Source organism: Miscanthus floridulus, chromosome 8 (assembly GCF_019320115.1).
Source record: "Miscanthus floridulus cultivar M001 chromosome 8, ASM1932011v1, whole genome shotgun sequence".
Classification (NCBI taxonomy): Eukaryota; Viridiplantae; Streptophyta; class Magnoliopsida; order Poales; family Poaceae; genus Miscanthus; species Miscanthus floridulus.
Genome location: NC_089587.1, coordinates 46651176 through 46671121, shown reverse-complemented (window position 1 = coordinate 46671121; position 19946 = coordinate 46651176). Strand labels below are relative to the sequence as shown.

The 19946-nt window shown below is 44.9% G+C and overlaps 1 pseudogene; it reads right to left on the bottom strand.

The window, feature by feature from the left end:
- Positions 1 to 251: 251 nt before the first annotated feature.
- Positions 252 to 842, bottom strand: LOC136478524 (uncharacterized; annotated as a pseudogene).
- Between the last annotated feature and the right edge of the window lie 19104 nt (positions 843 to 19946).

Sequence of the window (19946 nt, the reverse complement as noted above, 5' to 3'; positions counted from 1 at the left end):
TGTCATCTGTTTTGTGGTTCCTCGATCATGTATTGCCATTGGATCCTCGGTATGAACAAAAGGTGCCATAGGATTGTCACGGGAATGTGAAGCTGCCTCTTCTGGCCATCACCAGAATCTACCTCTAGGAACCTAGAGGATTTATACTTTGGACAGTACTTTGCTTCCACGTATTCTTTCCTAAATATGACGCACCCCTTTGGGCAAGCATGTATCTGCTCATACGGCATCTTAAGTGCATGAAGGAGTTTCTGTGACTCATGCATGCTCTTTGGCAGAAGGTGACCCTCCGGAAGCAGGCTGCTAATAACTATCAACATACCATCGAAGGCGTCTCAACTCAGGCTATACTGGGGCTTTAACACCATTATGCGTCCAATGGCATCCAGTTGAGAAACCTTTGTCTGGATGTGAAGAGGTTTCCGTGCTGTGGCAAACATATCATAGAACGCCTTTGCAGTTGCCTCTGGCTCCTCCTCTGTACGTCCTTCAGCGAACTGTGCCTCATGATAGTCATTTAACATGTTTGCTACCCCAGCATCAGCATCATAATCCTCGACGTGTGGTCTCACCACCTCCTCTCTCATATGATCGGCTTCACCATGGCAGACCCACCGAGTATAGTCTGTTGTAAATCCATTCTTCCAAAGATGTTCCCCCATGACCTTCTTCATTTGTCTTTTCCTGTTTGCACATTTGCTGCAGGGATAGCAAATTTTACTTGCTCCTTTAGCAGCTACGCCAAATGCCTGTTCCAAGAAAGCATCGGTCTTATCGATCCATTCATGGCTGACCTAACCCTAACTTACGCGGCCCGTGTACATCCACTCACGGTCCTCCATCCTCTAACATTTATAGCGGCGAGTAATATAAACATCAATTGCATCTATACGATGTTCCTACTATCTAATAGGTGAGGATAGGTCCTAATCCCATGCGAGGATCCATAGATGAGGTTAGTTTCCATGCTCTACTCCTATCCAAGATAGAATTTTGGCAGCACCTCCCCGCTGTTCTCCAAATACACATCCTGCTAGGGAGAGTGTGTATCCAGAGATCAACAGGGAGATGATGCCGAAACTCTATCTCGGATTGGAGCAGACCATGGAAACTAACCCCACCTATGCATCCGTAGGCCATCCAAAAAACATGGACAATTCGAAATAGATACGGTTTTAGATATGGAAATATCTGCATATTTACAACCGTATCTCTTTCGAACGGGAGACGCCTAACTAGGTTACGTGATCTACAACCATGATACGGAAAGAGGGGTTATATCTAGGGTGGCAGTGGAGTTAGGCTAGCGGGGCCATGGTAGGTCGGTGCAGTGGCGAGGCAATGTGGTGCAGGTAGACCTGCAGTGGTGAGGAAGGCGATCGGGGTCACCGAGGTACCCGGCTCCGCTCCAATGGGCTCTTCTCTACAAAAAAAGAAACATAAAACTGTCAATACAAAATTTCAGCATCACCTCCCCTGCACGGTGAGGTTTCCAAAACCTACAAGAAAACCAATAGCACGATGGCCGACATGCACATATATATGAACGGCACGATGGCCGACATGCACAAGATTATATCCAACCACATATATATTACAATGTCACAACCACTCCTACGACTACCACCACTGCTACTCTACCACTACTACCATCGCAACTACTTGTAATACTATGACGACGACGACGGTAGGGCATACCTGGTGGGCATCGTAGGGCGGCGGTGGTGAAGGGGCCAGGGCACCGGTGGACAAGGCGATGGCTAGGGAAGCATCGGGGACGTGGCAACGGAGGCCAAGGCGCCTCCTCCTTGTTCTTCCTCCTTCCTCCTTCTTCCTCCTTCTCCTTCTCTTCCTCCTTCTTCCTCCTCTCCTCCTCCTCCTCTCTTTCTCCTCCTCCTCTGACGGCGCGGGCGCGGGCGCGGGTGGGGGCTACGGTGGCAATGAATGGGGTCCACGTGTCATCACCGTCGTCTACCTCTAGATGACGGGAATACCACATCATGGCACCCGCCTCGGCCATGCCATGGCCACGCTATACCCACCCAACACTGAGTGGATAAGATTGATCGCGCTCTCATGAACCTTCTCGACCCCATGAACGCTCCTCCCCTCCTCTCTCCCTCTCACTATGGCACCATCGACACGCATCGCTATGGCCGCTCCCTGCCAGCACCACCATGGGTAGCCACTAAGTAACGTTTGCCACACGCATGGATAAGGCCGCATGGTGGCAAACCGACCTAGCCAATCTAAACACGAGCGTGTAGCGAGAAAATATCTCACCGGCCAAACCAACATTGCCGGCCGAACCAACATTGTCGACCTATAAATAGGCTTGGCTGGTTATGCTCCAACCTCACCCTCCTTACTCCAAGCTCTACTTGGAGCTAGAAAACCTCCTGTGGGGGTATGGCCCCCAAGACATGGGCTGCGCCCCCAGGGGTGGCTCAGCCCACAAGATCAAGGCGTGCACGGCGCTGCTCGGTGTGCACTGCAAGACATTGTATAGTACCAAATAGGATACTTACCTTGTAACCCTACTCCTCCAGACTATATAAGGAGAGGCAGGGGTCCCCTAGCGGACAAGATACATAGACGATCCATCTAGATCTATCTACTACATCTCAATACAATACACCAAAGACATAGGACGTAGGGTATTATGTCGATTAAATGGCCTGAACCTATCTAAATCGCTATCTCTACGCCTTGTGTCACCATCTGGTTCCTAATTACGTGCATCTCCACCGACAAATCTGCCATCATAGGATACCCCTTGGTGGACTACCGACGATATTCTATCGACAGTTGGTGCACCAGGTAGGGGTGTGAGCTTGATCCATGGTGAGCCAGATGGACCTCAAATCAACAACGCGTTCTCATTGTCAATCTTGTGGACATCCATGTCGATCCATGATGACGATTCATCGCTGGCTACACCAGCCCCCGCGACAGCCGATCCAATCTCAGAACCACCTCCGAGGTCATCTTCACCAACAACTCACCGCCCGCCAGGTGCTCGCTTCAACGCCAACTAGATAACACCATACGTCACCGACTAGACGCTCCGTCTAAAGCTAAGTCACGCTTTAATATTCTTTTAAATATTCTCCAAATCTCCATATATCGCCATAATGTTTCTTTGGACTATTTTCTCCATGTTTGCTCTCCAAACGATTTTCCAAACCCTCGAACAGTCATGTTGATGCTCGAACGCCTCCACAGACAGCCCTATCTCTGGCTCCTCCCTAAACATGCTATGGGCTCCACGCTCTGCATTATAGGTGGTCGGCAGTGGCTCCTTGGTCACGCCTGTTCCTCCTACACGTGCACAGGCTCTGCGCTCGATGTTGTGGACTATGGGCTAGCTAGGGCTGGAGACTTAGCTACACACTAACTGTTCGGGCGGTTTATATTAAACATAAATATATTTTCACACCAACTGATCACCAAACTGCATACGCCGTTTCATCACCATTGCTGATTTTTCTCTAGAGTTCATCTATTTTTACATCATATACTACCCGTTCTACATGTTTGTATTGCAGGATCATCGTCTAGGTGATCGGATCACCTGGTGCTCGGGCTTCTCCACTGATCAACTGGACAAACCGCTCGGTTCATGGACTCCATCACCGACCAGTTGATCGAACTGTTCGCCGGTCACTTCTACTCAATGCTCACTTCACTGTCGACTAGTTGACCAGATTGTTCGCCGCTCATGCTTCATCGCCAGCTACATCGGTTACTCCTTAGCGCTCGGATTCTTCATGCTCAAGGATTAAGTGGGCACACTTCACCGCACGGACGTCGCCAACTATGTCAGTGCTCGAACCTCACCGCCTATGCTGGGGACTCCTCGTTCCTCGGTGCTCGAACATCACCAGTGACACCGGGGACTCCTCACTCCTCGGTGCTCGATCATCGATAGCGATGCTGGGGACCCTCGCTCCTCGGTGCTCGGTCATCCCCGGCAACACCAGGGACTCCTTGTTCCTCGGTGCTCGGTCATCGCCAGCGACGCCGGGGACTCCTTCCTCCTCGGTGCTTGGACATTGCCAACGATGCCGGGGACTCCCTACTCCTCGGTGCTCGATCATCACCAGTGATGCCGAGGACTCCTCGCTCCTCGATGCTTGGTCATTGCCAGCGACATCGAGGACTCCTCGCTCCTCGGTGCTTGGACATCGTCAGCGATGCCGGGGACTCCTCGCTCCTCGATGCTCGATCATCGCCAGCGACACCAGGGACTCCTCGCTCCTCGGTGCTCGGTCATCACCAGCGACACCGGGGACTCCTCATTCCTCGGTGCTCGATCATCACCAGCGATGCCAAGGACTCCTCGCTCCTCGGTGCTCGATCATCACCAGCAATGCCGAGGACTCCTCGCTCCTCGGTGCTCAGTCATCGCCAGCAACATCAGGGACTCCTCGCTCCTCGGTGCTCGGACATTGCCAGCTTCGCCGGGAACTCCTCGGTGCTCGAACATTGCTAGCGATGTCGGAGACTCCTCACTCCTCGATGCTTGGTCATCGCTAGCAACGTTGGGGACTCCTCGCTCCTCGGTGCTCAGACATCGCCAGCTTAGCCGGGAACTCCTTGGTGCTTGGACATCGCTAATGACGCCGAAGACTCCTTGCTCCTCGGTGCTCGGTCATCGCCAGCGACGCCGGGGACTCCTCGCTCCTCGGTGCTCAGTCATCGCCAGCAACATCGGGGACTCCTCGCTCCTCGGTGCTCGATCATCGCTAGCTACGCCAGGAACTCCCTGGGTTGTCGGACATCGCCAGCTACGCGGAGGACTCCTCGGTGCTCGGATCTTGCTATGTCTCATCGGTGTTCTATCAAGCTGCTCCATGCTATTCAGATCAGGGTGCTGATCTTGGGCAGCATGTCTGGGGCCTTGATACACACATATCGAACGACGTCGGCAAGGTTTCAGACTTCCTTTTCTTTGACCCTGCTACAAGATTCATTCTCCATCTTCCAACAGGCTCGGGGACTAAGTGGGCACACTTCACCTTGCGGTGAATGTGCTTGTTCTTATCTCGAGGCTATGCCCGGGGACTGGCTACCTGCTCGGCTAGTCTTCTACTTTCTGACCCTGGCACCACGTGACTACGTCACCTACTATCAGGCTCGAGGACTAGCTATGGGGGTATGGCCCCCAAGACATGGGCTGCGCCCCCAGGTGTGGCCTAGCCCACAAGATCAAGGCATGCACGACGCTGCTCGGCGTGCACCGCAAGACATTGTATAGTACCAAATAGGATACTTACCTTGTAACCCTGCTCCTCTAGACTATATAAGGAGAGGCAGGGGTCCCCTAGCGGACAAGATACATAGACGATCCATCTAGATCTATCTACTATATCTCAATACAATACACTAAAGACACAGGACGTAGGGTATTACGTCGATCAGACGACCCGAACCTATCTAAATTGCTGTCTCTGCACCATGTGTCACCATCTGGTTCCTGATTACGCGCATCCCCACTGACAAATCGACCATTATGGGATACCCCTTGGTGGACTACCGACGATATTCTGTCGACACCTCCTCTCCCCCTCCTTTCCCCCTCTACACTTCCCTTCCGAGCTCATTCTCGTTCTTCCCCAAATCAGGAGCCGCCATCGCCATTGGAGCCGCCTCCCCCCTTCTTCTTCTCTGCTATGTCCCGGGTCAATTAGTGAGGCAGGTGAGTCCCAGGGTCCCTTCTTCACTCTATGCTTCACTTGGCTTTCCCTTTTCCCCTCTATGCTACACATCCACCGTGCACCGCATTCCACCGAGCCACAATGGCCGACGACCACCGCCGACAGGGCTCGGCTAAGCACCCCACCATCAATAGCACCTACACTGGGCACTCGCACTCACATACACTCAAAGAAATGACCACATTAGGCCATGCACTCACACCTGCATGACACTATGCCATGGTCGCTCCCTGTCACTTAGGTCACCACCAACGGGTGTGGATGACCTCCCAAGCCCCGTCCACCCAGTCACTGCTTGCACTGGAGCATGGCATCGCTGACATACCAAACCCCGGCAAGCTCGAGCCTCCCTCCCCTGCTTCCCATGCCATGTCGACAACCACGTCCGGACACCGTTCCCTTCCTTCCCCTCTCTCTGTCACGTGGGACCAGGCTGAGATGCCATCACTCCCTGTTCCACTCCATAGGACCGGGTAGGCCCGCACATTAGCAGCCCACGCCACTAACTCCTGGCCCCACCTGTCATACGCACACACATACACGCACTCAGCACAACACACATAAATGCTAGGTACACCTGATAAACGTACATAGAGTCTTATAAGTATATTTTCCTTGCTTAGAAAAATTCCTAGAAAATTTGTAAATAAACTAGATGCATTAGGGAATTTAACCATGTAGTTTGCACACATTTTCATGCACCAAAATATACATTTAGAATTGCACCTAGTTATTTAACTATAGGATAAACTTCTAAAAATACATAACTCTTGCATCCTAGCTCCTTTTTACATGAAACCACATCTAAAATTTATCTAAGATCTAGCTCTATGCATTGTACCTAGAACCGCCATATTGTTCTATGTTTGCTTTCACTCTTTTATTTTATGTTCGGTGGTAGTCTCATACGATAGCTACGCCCGATAGATGATAGTGACTACGAGGAGAACGAGGGCCCGGACTACGTAGATGTGCCAGAAGGAGAAAACAAGGAAGGCAAGTCATAGCTCCCCCTCCCTTCTACCATCTTGCTTTAATTATTACTAAATGTATTAAATGAATTATTATCCTAGAATATGAGCTCGGTTATTATGATGTGATTATTTTTGAATTAAGATAAATGGTTATCTTGCTATTTTGTGGGCTCCTTGATATGAATGAACTTAGGGATAATAATTTGTGGTACATAAAATTGGTAAACCTGGAACTAAACCTTGACAGGGGGTGAGTGGTGGTATTAATCTATGGAGGTAGATTATCATGGTAGGATCGCCTAGAGAGGGATCCTGTGGGGAGATACTTGCCTTAGTCATATAAGGACCGGTTCATAGTCCCTCTTGCCTAGTGAGATATTACGTACAGCCACATGTCTATATAGGTAGACTTGATCCCACACCCCGTAAGATAGAAGTATAGTTCCTACTAGGGGACCGGTGTTGGCAGCGGAATATTAGGAGCAGGCACAGATGCTATGAGATCTTTCGTGGCCCAGTTGGCGTGGTTGCTATGTGATCCTCCATGTTAAGCCCTTGGATTTTTTGCCAGGTTTGAGCCCATGTTATCATTTATGTTGGCCATGTTCGAGCCCATTTTATTGTTAATGTGATGATTAGGTATCATCGACACTGTTATGTTGGGATGATTAGGTATCGTCCGAGATTGTATGATGGGATGATGTGGTATCGTCCGGGATTATGAGATGGGATGATTAGGTATCCTCCTGAGATTTGTGTGTTTTCCAACCCCTGAGAAGCCATGGTAGAATTATATGAACATCTAAGCTCACGTACATTCAGGTATGGGGTCTCGTTAGGCCTATTCGGTGCGCTGATCACGAAAGGGATTGTGCCTATCGTGTGGGGAAATTTATACACCTCTGTAGAGTTCATTAAACCTATTCAAAAAGCCATGTCCTTGGAATGGGTAGATACTAGGATGGGATACTGTGATTAGATTTACTTTTATGTGTAATGAAACTGTGTTATGAAACCTTGATTCGGGGACTAGTGGGAATGGTAATACTCCGCTAGGACCCAACCCTTAATTTAATCACCACACCACTTCTATTTCCACCCTATGGTTAGGGCTTGCTGAGTATGTATGTACTTACCCATTGTTGACTCACAGACTTTGGCATCGAGGAGGTCCAAGACTTTGACGAGGAAGCGTACCACGAGGATTAGGAGTTACACGAAGATTTCGATCGTAGGAAGAAGACATTGAAGCTAGGGTTTCGACCGCGCTCAAGCTTGCCTGTGGATTAGGATATCGCTATGTTGTATAATACTATCGTACTAGAGACCACCATGATATAATAAAATGCCGCTTCACGACAGTAGTCTTCTACTAGTAATGTAACCCATAAGCCTTTGGGCCACTTTTGTAAGACTCTACTTTTTAGATATCAATAAAGCTCAGAACCATTTATTATATATCTATGTGCCATTTCTGTTAATTTGTGTGTACTTGTGCATGATCCTGGCGCAAGTATAGATGCACCTAGGACTCTCAAAATGAGGGGCCGATTGAGTGGTATCAGAGCCGAGCTTGACCGTAGGACGAAGCCCTCGGATTAGAACATGTAGAAAAACCATAATTATAGAAGTAATAATAATACTAAACCTAATAATAATATGATGAATGAAATCTTCTTATTGTCGCTTTTCATTTGTGTTGCAAAAATGTTTTTAACCCATGTTGTGAAAATTTTTGCAGCAAATGGATGACGATGGGTTCGTTTGGATGGCTTGTAAGCTGAAGGATTCCCACCGCTCCTTTGGGAGACACTCTATCGACTTGGTTACACCGAGTCCCCGATGTACTATGGATGGGAGTACATTGAGGATGGTGCACCCAAGTGTGAGATGCGCCTACGTATTCCAGAACATCCATCATCCCCAGCATTCCTGACTCGATACATCACAATGTTTGGAAGATAGTTGCATGACACATGCCAGAAAGCAGCATGCCAGGCTCTTGCAGAGTATTGTCAGATATTTGAGGAAGACATTGAGCACACCCCTACTAGATTCTTCCCTGTGCCTGATCAGACCACTCCCACATGGTGTGAGAAGGTATGGGTCTTGGAGAAAATTAGCCCACAAGCACCAGAATATATCGCAGTGTCTACTATCAAATATTTACATGCACTCGACACTCTCTTTGAAGACCAATAGCAGGAATTATCAGGATGGATTAACAAGGCTAAGGAGATTAGAGATGAGTAACACAGAATGAGTCAGAAGTTATACATGGCAAACCAAGAGAAGGCAATTCTGAAGCGCAGGTTGGACTCATGCCACCAGGAGTTAAAGGAGGCCCTACAACAATCACACAACATGAAGCGTGCAAGAAGGATGAAGAAAGGAAGAAGGACCTTTGCCATGCATCCCATAGCAGCAGACATGGGAGGTGGAGTACCAGCTTATGATCCACAACACCCACACTATGACCTGGATGGATACATTTCAAGGGAGTCATTTTCTAACCGTGAGACCATTGAGACTGAGGAGTCTATGGCAGACAATTTCAAGGAGGCCAAGCCGTTAGGAGTCATTTCTAGGCAGGATGATGATGGATATGCATGGGAGCTTTACACGCTGTGAGACGAGCAGTTGGGCCAGGATAAGGGCAAGGCTACGTTCAGGGACCTTCGCAAGATGCAGTTCAAGTAGAAAATAAGTTAGAGTTGTAGTAACTTGATGTAAAATAAATAATATGAGCTGTAGCAACTAGTAGTAGGGTCTAGTACCCTGAGTAGTAGTAGTAATGCGCTTAGTATCGCTTCGATGTCCTTAGAGTATGAGTAGTTGCATAGTAATCATCCTAGCAGTTAATGTGTATGATGCACCCCTCTATCATATATGTAACTATTCATGCGATGTAATCTATTGTGTTTATGTTTGTATGTTTATGCATGCGTTGCTTGTTATATTCTTACCTTCCTTCTATTTACAATCTATAGGATATCATCTCATCCTTGTTGTTCCACAACAACAAATGGAAAGGAGATCAGATAGGATTCCGCAATGCCATGAAAGGGCCACCGACATGGAAGTCCATGAAGAGGAGGAACAGGTTGCACCACTTCCAAGAGGTAGGCAAAACAGAGTCAATCGCGGGCATCAAAACCAAAGGCATGGGCATGAACAACCACTAGAAAATAATATCCCAATTATAGAAGAAGTACATGAAGAATGCAAAGAAGAAGTGGAACAAAATGTTGGAAATGATCCAGTTGAAGGAGAAGAACCCCCACCACCCCCGCCAACATTAGTTGAAGTAATGGATCGACAAACACGACTATTGGAAAATCTTGCAAGGAGATAAGACAATTGAAATGGGCAAGGAAAAATGGCAGCATTCATGAGACTTCATCCACCAACCTTTGATAGTGCTGAGGATGATCCCCTATCGGCAGATGATTGGCTACACACCATCACAAAGAAATTAAATGCAATACGAGCCACAGATGAAGAAAAAGTCAATTTAGCCACCCACCAACTAGTAGGAGCAGCCGGTGAATGGTGGGAAAACTATCAAGATGCAGGCAATGTGCCAGACGCTACCACATGGCAAGAATTTGTGGAGGAATTTCGCGACTACCACATCCCTGAAGGATTCATGGAAATAAAGGAAGAAGAATTTCATTTCCTAAGACAAGGCCCGATGATAGTGAATCAGTACATCTGAAAATTTATGAAGCTAGCACGCTATGCACCAAATGATATTAACATGGTGTCGGCATGAAATTTTGTACCGTGCCGAGGGCACACGAGCAAGCCAGAAGGGTTTGCTCGATGGAGCTATAGATCCACCTGGCTTCAATGTAGAGGTGGTCGATCCTATGTACTCCTCCCAAGACATGCTAGTCAATTTGACCCTGCAATTGACAAGGAGAGAAAGCTAATCAGTAATTTAAGGCAGAACATGCCGATATTGCCAGACAGTCCCGAATGTGTGGCTCTGAGAGCCAATATGAAAGAAGATCGACTAACAGTCGATTCCAACATACTCATAAGAATAAATCAGTTAAAGCTCATGGGGGTATGAAGGAAAAATCGGTTATCATTCAGGATGAATATCATTATTTAAACAAATATTAGTCAATGGCAATAGGATATTAACAATAATCAGTTTATGCTGAGCGAATGACTGCAAGTAACTGAATCCCTTTTTATATAAAAGAAGCAGCTCATCATCATTTAACCATTTAATAAAGATAAATCTAATGAATATATTAGATCTCATATATCGCTATGACCAGTGGGGCATGAGGCAGAATCATGCAGGCCATAGAAACAACAATAGATTAAACAACCCTAACTTATTACTAATATTAGTGGGGCATGAGGTAGAATCATGCAGGCTATAATACAATAATAAGATCATGGGGCTAACACATCTTTCAACCTATCTTTACTTCAACGGTCTCATGACATGAACTGCGTATGTGGAAGCACTTGATATCGACTAAAATAGCCAATTCAGGCATAGCGCACAGTTAATGGCATGCCCTATCAGGAACAGATATATCAAATAATGAACCCCACTCCATGGAGCTAATAGTGGGGTGTGAGGCAGAATCACACAAGCCATGATAACAGGTCATGAAACGGTTTTTGTTAGCCAGTAGACCTATTCAAGACAAAACATGCCTTAACCACACACTATGCATGATCAAGATTGACATAAAACAACTGATAAAACATAACTAATCATTTAAGGTGCAGATTAGATCAATTTAGATTAACAAACGATGGGTTAAACAGGATATAAGGCTGATCTAGATCAATCCCAATCGGGCAAAGTGATATTGTTGTAATTAAATAAATAATGGAAGCAATAAGCAATATTGGTAACTTAATGAATCTATCAGAAGGAACGCCACCCTTAGATAGAGCCGATAACTTGACCTTAATCTAGTTCGAGCAGTGGAGGTCTACCAGATCGATGCAGCCGTACTTGAACTAAACAAGAGTCGATAACTAACTTATACCAGAGTCGTAGTGGAGGTCAACTGGATTGATGTAGCCGTACGAATAGAAGTATAAGCCATGATGGTACTTACAGACAAGCCGGAGGTCAGCCAGACCGATACAGCCCTGCTCGCTGAAGAACTCGCCGAGATCTACTCTACTCCTACTCCTAAGGGGTGGCCATAGCCGAAAAAGTAAGGAACTTATATTAGATTTATTGTGTATCTGAAGAACTCGCCAATATTTATACCTGGAACCTACTCATGATTCCTACCTAAGCATGACTCATCACAATTTTTGGCCTAAGAGAAAACATTCTGAATTTAAGATAACTTAGACTCTAATCTTTCCCTTTTTGTAGAGTCCAACATGCTTTGTCCCGGCGCTGATCATAGCCTTTGTCGTTATCTGCTAGTGCTATCTAAAGAAAGCCAATTTAGTGTTGCATTCGAATCAGCTGATACCGACCTACACGCAATTGATTCCATGATGACATGATCTTGGGAGCTTTCGAGTCTCTGCGACTCTTCTTCTAAATTTTAGTGTAAACACATGCCCCCCAATTTTGGGATAAAAGTAATTTTATTCCAAAATTATCATGTCTGTACCCCCGATAGGTCCGCAGTCACAGGTAGAAAATGTTAATCTGGGGTCTACTGTTTGTCACTGTCTATGTTAGCTCATGAGCCCATGCTTCAAAACTTTTACGAGAGCATCATTGCTTCATGGGCACTTGGACTCATCTTTCCAGGTCAGCTATAAAATGTCTATCCAACCCTGGCTAGAGCAACTCAACAATTCAACTATGTTTCTCTTCCATCGGACCCCATGAGTGCTTCTAACTCCACCAGACCCTCCATGGTCTATCTTTTTGCTATGAAGATCTGGAGCGGTTAGAAGAATTCTTGTGCATAGGGTGATTGTGTCGCTCATCTTAGCACCTTGTTGAGCAAGAGGATCAGCTACTGTAGTTAGAAGAATTCTTATGATATCACCTGAGTCTTCTCTCCATGCTCATAGGGCTGTTCTAGTGTTTGCAAGGGCTAAAATGTGTGGACACCTTCCCCTTGTTTGCTCCATCAAATGCCCATCGGGAAAGCCACAAGCTTCTTTCCCGTAGTTTCCCAGTCACCGAGAAATCAGTGGGGCATCTATTAGGTAGGTGGCTTTTCCCCTTCTCTAGCATAATTTCATCAACGGGCCAATGTGACTCGGTTTATGATGACTTTTGGCCCTATGGGGATTTGAGCTCCCTTCAATCCAAAGAATCCTTGGTGGGTTGATTGCTGGTCAATATAAATCTTTTCATATACATCCCATGATATTTTGTAATTTAGGGAAGCAATAAGTCTGAGTCTATTATCTCTTCATTATCCATCCCATGAATTTCTGTAGTGTCGATCTGTTTTCGTATCTGATTTCAATTTCACACCCCCGGCGAAATCTATCTTCTCACCTTCCCGGGCTATATATATGGGCTACGACTGTGGATAAAAAACAACCCGCTTCGTCTCAAACCTTCTGTGTCTTTAGTATAGTTCCTACTTTCCTATAGGTTTGAGATCATGGAGAACAACAAGAGGTCTGCTAAGGAGGCCCTCAACGGATCTACATCATTGCGCCAGCGTCTTCATTGCCAGGAGGGTGCAACTTGGGATGCTCCCATTGTTCCAGAGCAGAGGGCCGACTCTGCTCAGCCTTTGGGGTTATCTTCAGCACCAATTCACTGCCAGCTCCCCTGCTATCCGAGGAGGTGAATCGACAATGACGATCTACTGGCCTCCATCGATCGGACTAACCAGATTCTAGCCAGCTACCTCTCCCTTATAGAATTGGCTCTGGCCATAATTCAGGGCCGATCACCCCCTGAGGCCAACCCGGTGGGGGAAATGTTGGCCAGGGCTAAAGCCAGAATCATAGGTGAGACGTCTACCACAATTCTCTATCTTCTTCTTAATTTTGCCCTCAAGATTTTTGATTATTTTTTCCTTAAATCTTTTAGATCTAACTGCACAGTTGGAAAGCCTTCGATCAGCTGCGGAGCACGCGGCAGGGTTTGTCAATGCCAGGGGTGCCGTTCTGGTGGTTTGCTTGCATGACATCCTGAACCATGTTAGGGAGGTCGCTCTTCATGGCGTTCGTCATGGTGCTGCCATGGCGTTGGCTGCAACACAAGCTCGCTCTGGCCACAATCTTTGGCTTCTTCCCCATGGTTTTCTAGCTGCGGCGTACCCTAGGGACCATGAGCGCCTGGTTGAGGATTTCTTCAGCGCCGCCAACTCTATAGCTTTCAACACCCAGGTCGATGATATAGTAAGCAAAGTGTTTTCTAGCCCATAGCTTGTAATAGGTGATATTTAGCAAACAAATTCCTCGTCTTGAGTGATTTCCTTTGCTTCATACTTCATATTATATGCATCACTTTGTCCATGTTTGCTTTGCTCCTATAGGTGATACACATCGTACCAACTTTTACCCCTTTGGGTTTATTTTTGCACTAGAGGCGATACCTTTCTGATATCGGTTATTAGAGCCGACGACCAATCAAATTAGCTATTAAGTATTAATCCAAACGCTAGGGTAATATTTCTTTAGATATTTCTCATTGATTGCTCTGTCAAATTCTTCCTCTCTTCTTAACATTTCCAAAATATAAGCATTACCAGGCGCACAACGTTTGATCCAATAAGGTCCTTCCTAGTTAGGTGACCATTTACCAAACTTACTGTCCTTTGACCCAATCGGCAATTTCACTTTCCAGACCAAGTCTCCTTTAGAAAATTGCTTAATCTTGACCTTTTTATTGTAATATTTTGCAACCCTTAGTTTATTGGCTTCGATATTTTCAAGAGCACGTAGCCGAAGGCAACTTAAGTCCTCCAAGTCATCTATCATAAGATTCTTGTAGACTTCAGCTGACAAATCATTCTGCAATATGACACGCCTTGATCTAGTCTGAGCTTCCCAAGGAAGTACTGTATTATGGCCATACACAAGTTCATAAGGCAACGTTTTAATTGATCCATGATAGGCCATCCTATACGCCCATAGTGACTCATTAAGCGTTGAATGCCACTTTCTTGGCTGTTCCTCAATCTTTTTCTTGATCAGCTTAATCATAATCTGATTGGATGCCTCTACCTGGCCATTAGTCTAAGCATAGTAAGGAGAAGAATTTAGTAGCTTGATTCCCATACTGGCAGCAAAATCTTCAAACTCTTCTGATGTGAACATTGTCCCTTGATCGGTAGTTATAGTTTGAGGAATCCCAAAACAATACACAATGTGCTCCATGACAAAATCAATCATATTCTTTGAGGTTACCGTCTTCAAAGGAATTGCCTCAACCCATTTGGTGAAGTAATCTATTGCTACCAATATGAACTTATGTCCTTTGCTTGAGGGCAGAAAAAATCTGGCCAATTAAATCAATTCCCCAACCTTGAAACGCCATGGCTTGATTATTGGATTCATGGCCGATGCAGACGATTTCTAGACATTACCAAAACGTTGATAGTCCTGGCACCCCTTATAATATTCAAAATAGTCTTCCAATATTGTTGGCCAGAAATATCCAGTTCTACGAATAATCTACTTCATCTTATAAGCCGATTGATGAGCTCCACATATCTCTTCATGCACCTCGCCCATCAATACCTTAGCTTCCTCTTGATTTAGGCATTTGAGTAATACTCCATTGACTGTTTTGTAATACAACTGATCATCTAGTAAAACATACTTAGTCGATTTATATCTTAGCTTTCTAGCAACTTTCTGTGATGGATTTGTAAGGTAATTAGCTATCTCGACTCTCCAATCATCATTCGAGGTTTCACTATTCAGGACTTCTCGAAACACTCGATATCCTAACGCACTTTGAGCTAGACGATTAGCCTCTTGGTTTTGTGCTCTCGAAATATGTTGGAAAACGACATGAAGAAATTCTTTGAGCAACTTTTGGCACTCATATAGGCCAATCAACTGATTAATAATTAACTATAAATCTCTAAATACCTCAATTGCTTTGGCAATACTTCATGAAGAAATTGAAGTCTCTTAAGAATAGCTTCCTATTCTGCTTGATTGTTGGTAATCATTGGTTCAGTTAGAAGAGCAAACTCAAAACTTGCCCCCCAAGGCAAAATAATAACAAGACCAATGTCACCACCTTGCTTGCATGATGACCCATCAAAGAATAACGTCCAAGGCATCGGCTCTATATAATTAATGCTTGGCTTATGATGCTGGGTGAAAAATCAGCCATTATTTGTCCTTTGACTGCTTTAGCCGATTCGTACTTCAAGTCAAATTCTGATAACGCGAGAATCCACTTTCCCACTCTCCCATTCAGTATTGGTGATAACATGTGCTTAATAACATCAGCCTTGGAAACAACTATACATTTGGCCGATAATAAGTAGTGTCATAGCTTAGTGCAAGAGAAATATAAGCACAAGCATAACTTTTCGGTGGGAGAATATCTTATCTCTGGATCCAAGAGCCTTCTACTCAGATAGAAAACAACTTGCTCTTTTCCTTCAAATTCTTGCATCAAGGCCGATCCAATTGTCTTGTCATCAGCCGATATGTACAACTTAAAAGGCTTACCTTACTGAGGAGGGACCAACACAGGTGGATATTTTATATATTCTTTTATTTCTTCAAACACCTTTTGTTGTACGTCACCCCATTTGAATTCTTGATCATTTTCAACTTCAACAAGGGAGAAAACGGTAGAATTCTTTCCAACAAATTTGAGATAAATCTTTTGATGAAATTAATCTTACCCAGGAGAGATTGTAACTCTATTTTAGTAGTTGGGGGAACTATCTCATCAATTGCTTTTATGTTTTTTTGACCAACTTCGATTCCTCTCTCGTGGACCATAAAACCCAAGAATTGTCCAGCTGACACTCCAAAAGCACACTTATTAGGATTCATCTTTAGACCATGTTTTCTTGTGCATTCCAGAGTCTCCCTCAAATCAGCTAGATGCACTTTGTACCCTTTGGATTTTACCATCATATCATCGATGTAGATTTCAACAATCCTACCGATCAACTTATGAAAAATATAATTCATCGCCCTTTGATAAGTTGCACCGGCATTCTTCAGACCAAAGGTCATCCCAACCCACTCGAATAAACCGATTGCACTGGGGCACCTGAAAGCAGTCTTTGCTATGTCTTCCTCAGCCATGAAAATTTGGTTATACCCTGCATTGCCGTCCATGAAGCTAATAACCTTATGCCCGACTGCTGCATCTACTAACATATCAGCTATCGACATCAGATAACCATCCATGGGTGTGGCTTTGTTTAGATCCCTGAAATTGATGCAAACTCTTAATTTTCAATTCTTCTTATACACGGGGACAACATTTGATATCCACTCTACATATCAGCATGGTTAGATAAACTTTGCTTCCAGTAACCTTTCAGTCTCTTTTTTTATATCATCAAGCATGTTCGGGTTGAATCTCCTTGGAGTCTGTTTAAACGGCCAATATCCAGGTTTGATTGGCAACCGATGTTCGACAATTGACCGGTCTAGACCAGTCATCTCATAGTACTCCCAAGCAAAACAGTCTTTAAATTCCTTTAACAAATCAACTAACTCTCATTTATACTCAAGATCCAACTTGGCACTTACATACGTTGGCCTAGGTCTATCTCCAGAACCAATATCTACTTCTCTAATTCATCGGCCGACGTGAAACCATGTCCTAGCTTGCCATCTGTACCATCTATTGGATTATCCATTAAGACAAATTTTCAAAGCCAACTACTTGGATCGGATGTTGGCTTTCATCGTTGATTCTAATGAAGCCTCCTTCCCATATCTTGCTAGAAAAGCATTCAAAGTCTCCTAGTTCCCAAAAGACTAGATCAACTGTTGCGATGCTCATAGACTCATTAGCGTGAACCAGTTCGACGTCATCTCCATGCCATTGAATCAAACACTGATGCATGGTTGATGGTACACAACAGTTCGCATGAATCCAATCATGACTAAGGAGCAAACTGTATGACCCTTTTCCATCGATGATGAAGAATGTAGTGAGCAGAGTCTTACTCCTGATTGTTAGTTCAACGTTCATTGCCCCCCGAGTCTTGGACGTATTACCCCCATAGTCCTTAAGCATCATGTTAGTCTCAATTAGATCTCCTGGTCTCTTGCCAAGCTTACAAAAAGTGGTGTAAGGCATGAGATTGATAGAAGCACCTCCGTCTACCAACATCTTATTCATCGGCTTCCCATCAACCAAACCTTTTACATATAAAGCCTTTAGGTGCCGATGCTCGATTGGTTTATCAAATATTGCTTGCTGTATAACCGTTAGCTTGGCAACTATTTCTTTATACTCCAATTCATTAAAATCCAAACAAACTTCTTGATCTACCGGAGCTCTAAACTCTGATGGCAATAGGAAAGCCATCTGAATATTAGCCGATGGTTACTTTCTGTTGGCTGTTTGCTTAGTACGCCATACTTGAGGTTTACCGGATGCCTGAGCCTGTTCCAACTCTCTATTCCTTAGGCGTTGCACCCTTCTCTTCTGGCTTCTTGTCAAACCTCCTGGACACCATTGGCCTTCCTACCAAACATATTTTCTCTTGTCACTTTCTTCTTCATAATCAGCCCAGTTTTGATCAACAACCCTCTTTCCCAGCCGATTATGAACACTTCTATTTTTAAGCGCCGATCCATGTTATCATGATGATATGCATCTTGAGCATGGACAGATCGATGGTTGGCTTGAGATTGCCTAAACTCCCAATACTGATCATTGCACTCTGGACAGCTATTCCTAGTAGGCAACTTCAAACCTTCGTTCCAGCAATGTATGAAGAAAGGACAATTCCAATGCAATTCAGCTTGCCTTCTTTTATACCTCTCTTTTTCCTATTGACGCTGGTATTCTTGCTTTTCTAACCAACGCTGATAATCCTTTTCTTTTTGTCACTACCATTTATTCAACAGAATTCGAGATGTAACCCACGGCTTTGTCGCCCCATCTTTTGACGTTTCTTCCTGCTCATATCGGCTCTCTTGCTTATCGCGATGTCTTCTAATTTCTCTGTATTCGTCAGCCAATATTTGCATCTCAGGATCGACTGTTCTAGCTTCTCTTGATTTGGTTGATGTTAGAACCTTAGTCTTTCTTTTGGGTAGCCTAGCATCGACCATGTTTTGATCTCCTAGGAAAGGATTATCATCAACTTTCGTCTTCTGAGGCATATCAAATTTGAGACTTCCTTGCTGCCATAAAATTCTACATTCATTAGTGGAATGAGAAGTAGTGTTATGGAACTTGCAGAACTTCTTATTCTTCAACTGATCAGGGGGCAACATAACATGATTATCGGGCAGCTTGATCTGTCCCTTCTCAAGCAAGAAATCGAAGAGCTTGTCTGATTTTGTGACGTCAAAGTCATAGCTCTCCTCGACTCCTCTTCCCTAAGGATTTGGCACCATTACTGTCTTCTTACCCCAATTCCATTCAGCCGCAGCAACCTCTTCTTCTTCTTTTTCATAGCCATCATCGACTGAGTATGGATCATAAGCTTTGGCCACTGTGGTACTCTTCTAGAATCGGGTATCTCTGCGCATACTCTAGAATTGGCTATTGAGCACCACCACTTGTTGAGCCAATTGACCTAGGTTGTCAAATTCTTGTCCCAACAATTTTTCTTTCCATGTTGGCAGCATTCCTTGAACGGCCAAAGTAGCAAGCTAATCATCAGCCAAGTTTAATGAGAAGCACAAATTTCTAGTCTCTTGAAACCTCTGAAGAAACTCAGTGCCTGATTCGTTAGTTTTCTGCCTTATAGTTGTCAAATCGGTAATCTTCTTTTCTCTTGTCCCAATATAAAAATATGTATGAAGTTTCTTTTCTAGGTTAGCCCAATTGGCAATGGAGTTGACTGGCAGTGATGAAAACCAAGTGAAGGCTAGCCCTGACAGTGATAGGGAGAAGAAACAAACTTGATGGGCCTCCTCAACTGATGCCTCGCCCAATTGTGTAAGATACCGACTGACATGTTCTATTATGCTTGTGATATCTTGGCCAGTGAACTTAGCAAACTCTAGAAGCTTGTAATTTGCAGGAAGAGCAACCAAATCATACCATTCTGGATATGGGCATTTGTACAAAAAGGTCAACCCTTTTGGCTTCAGACCGAACTAATTCTTTATCATCTCGGTCACCTTCAGCAACAACTCATCAGCATGTGAATTTGGATTT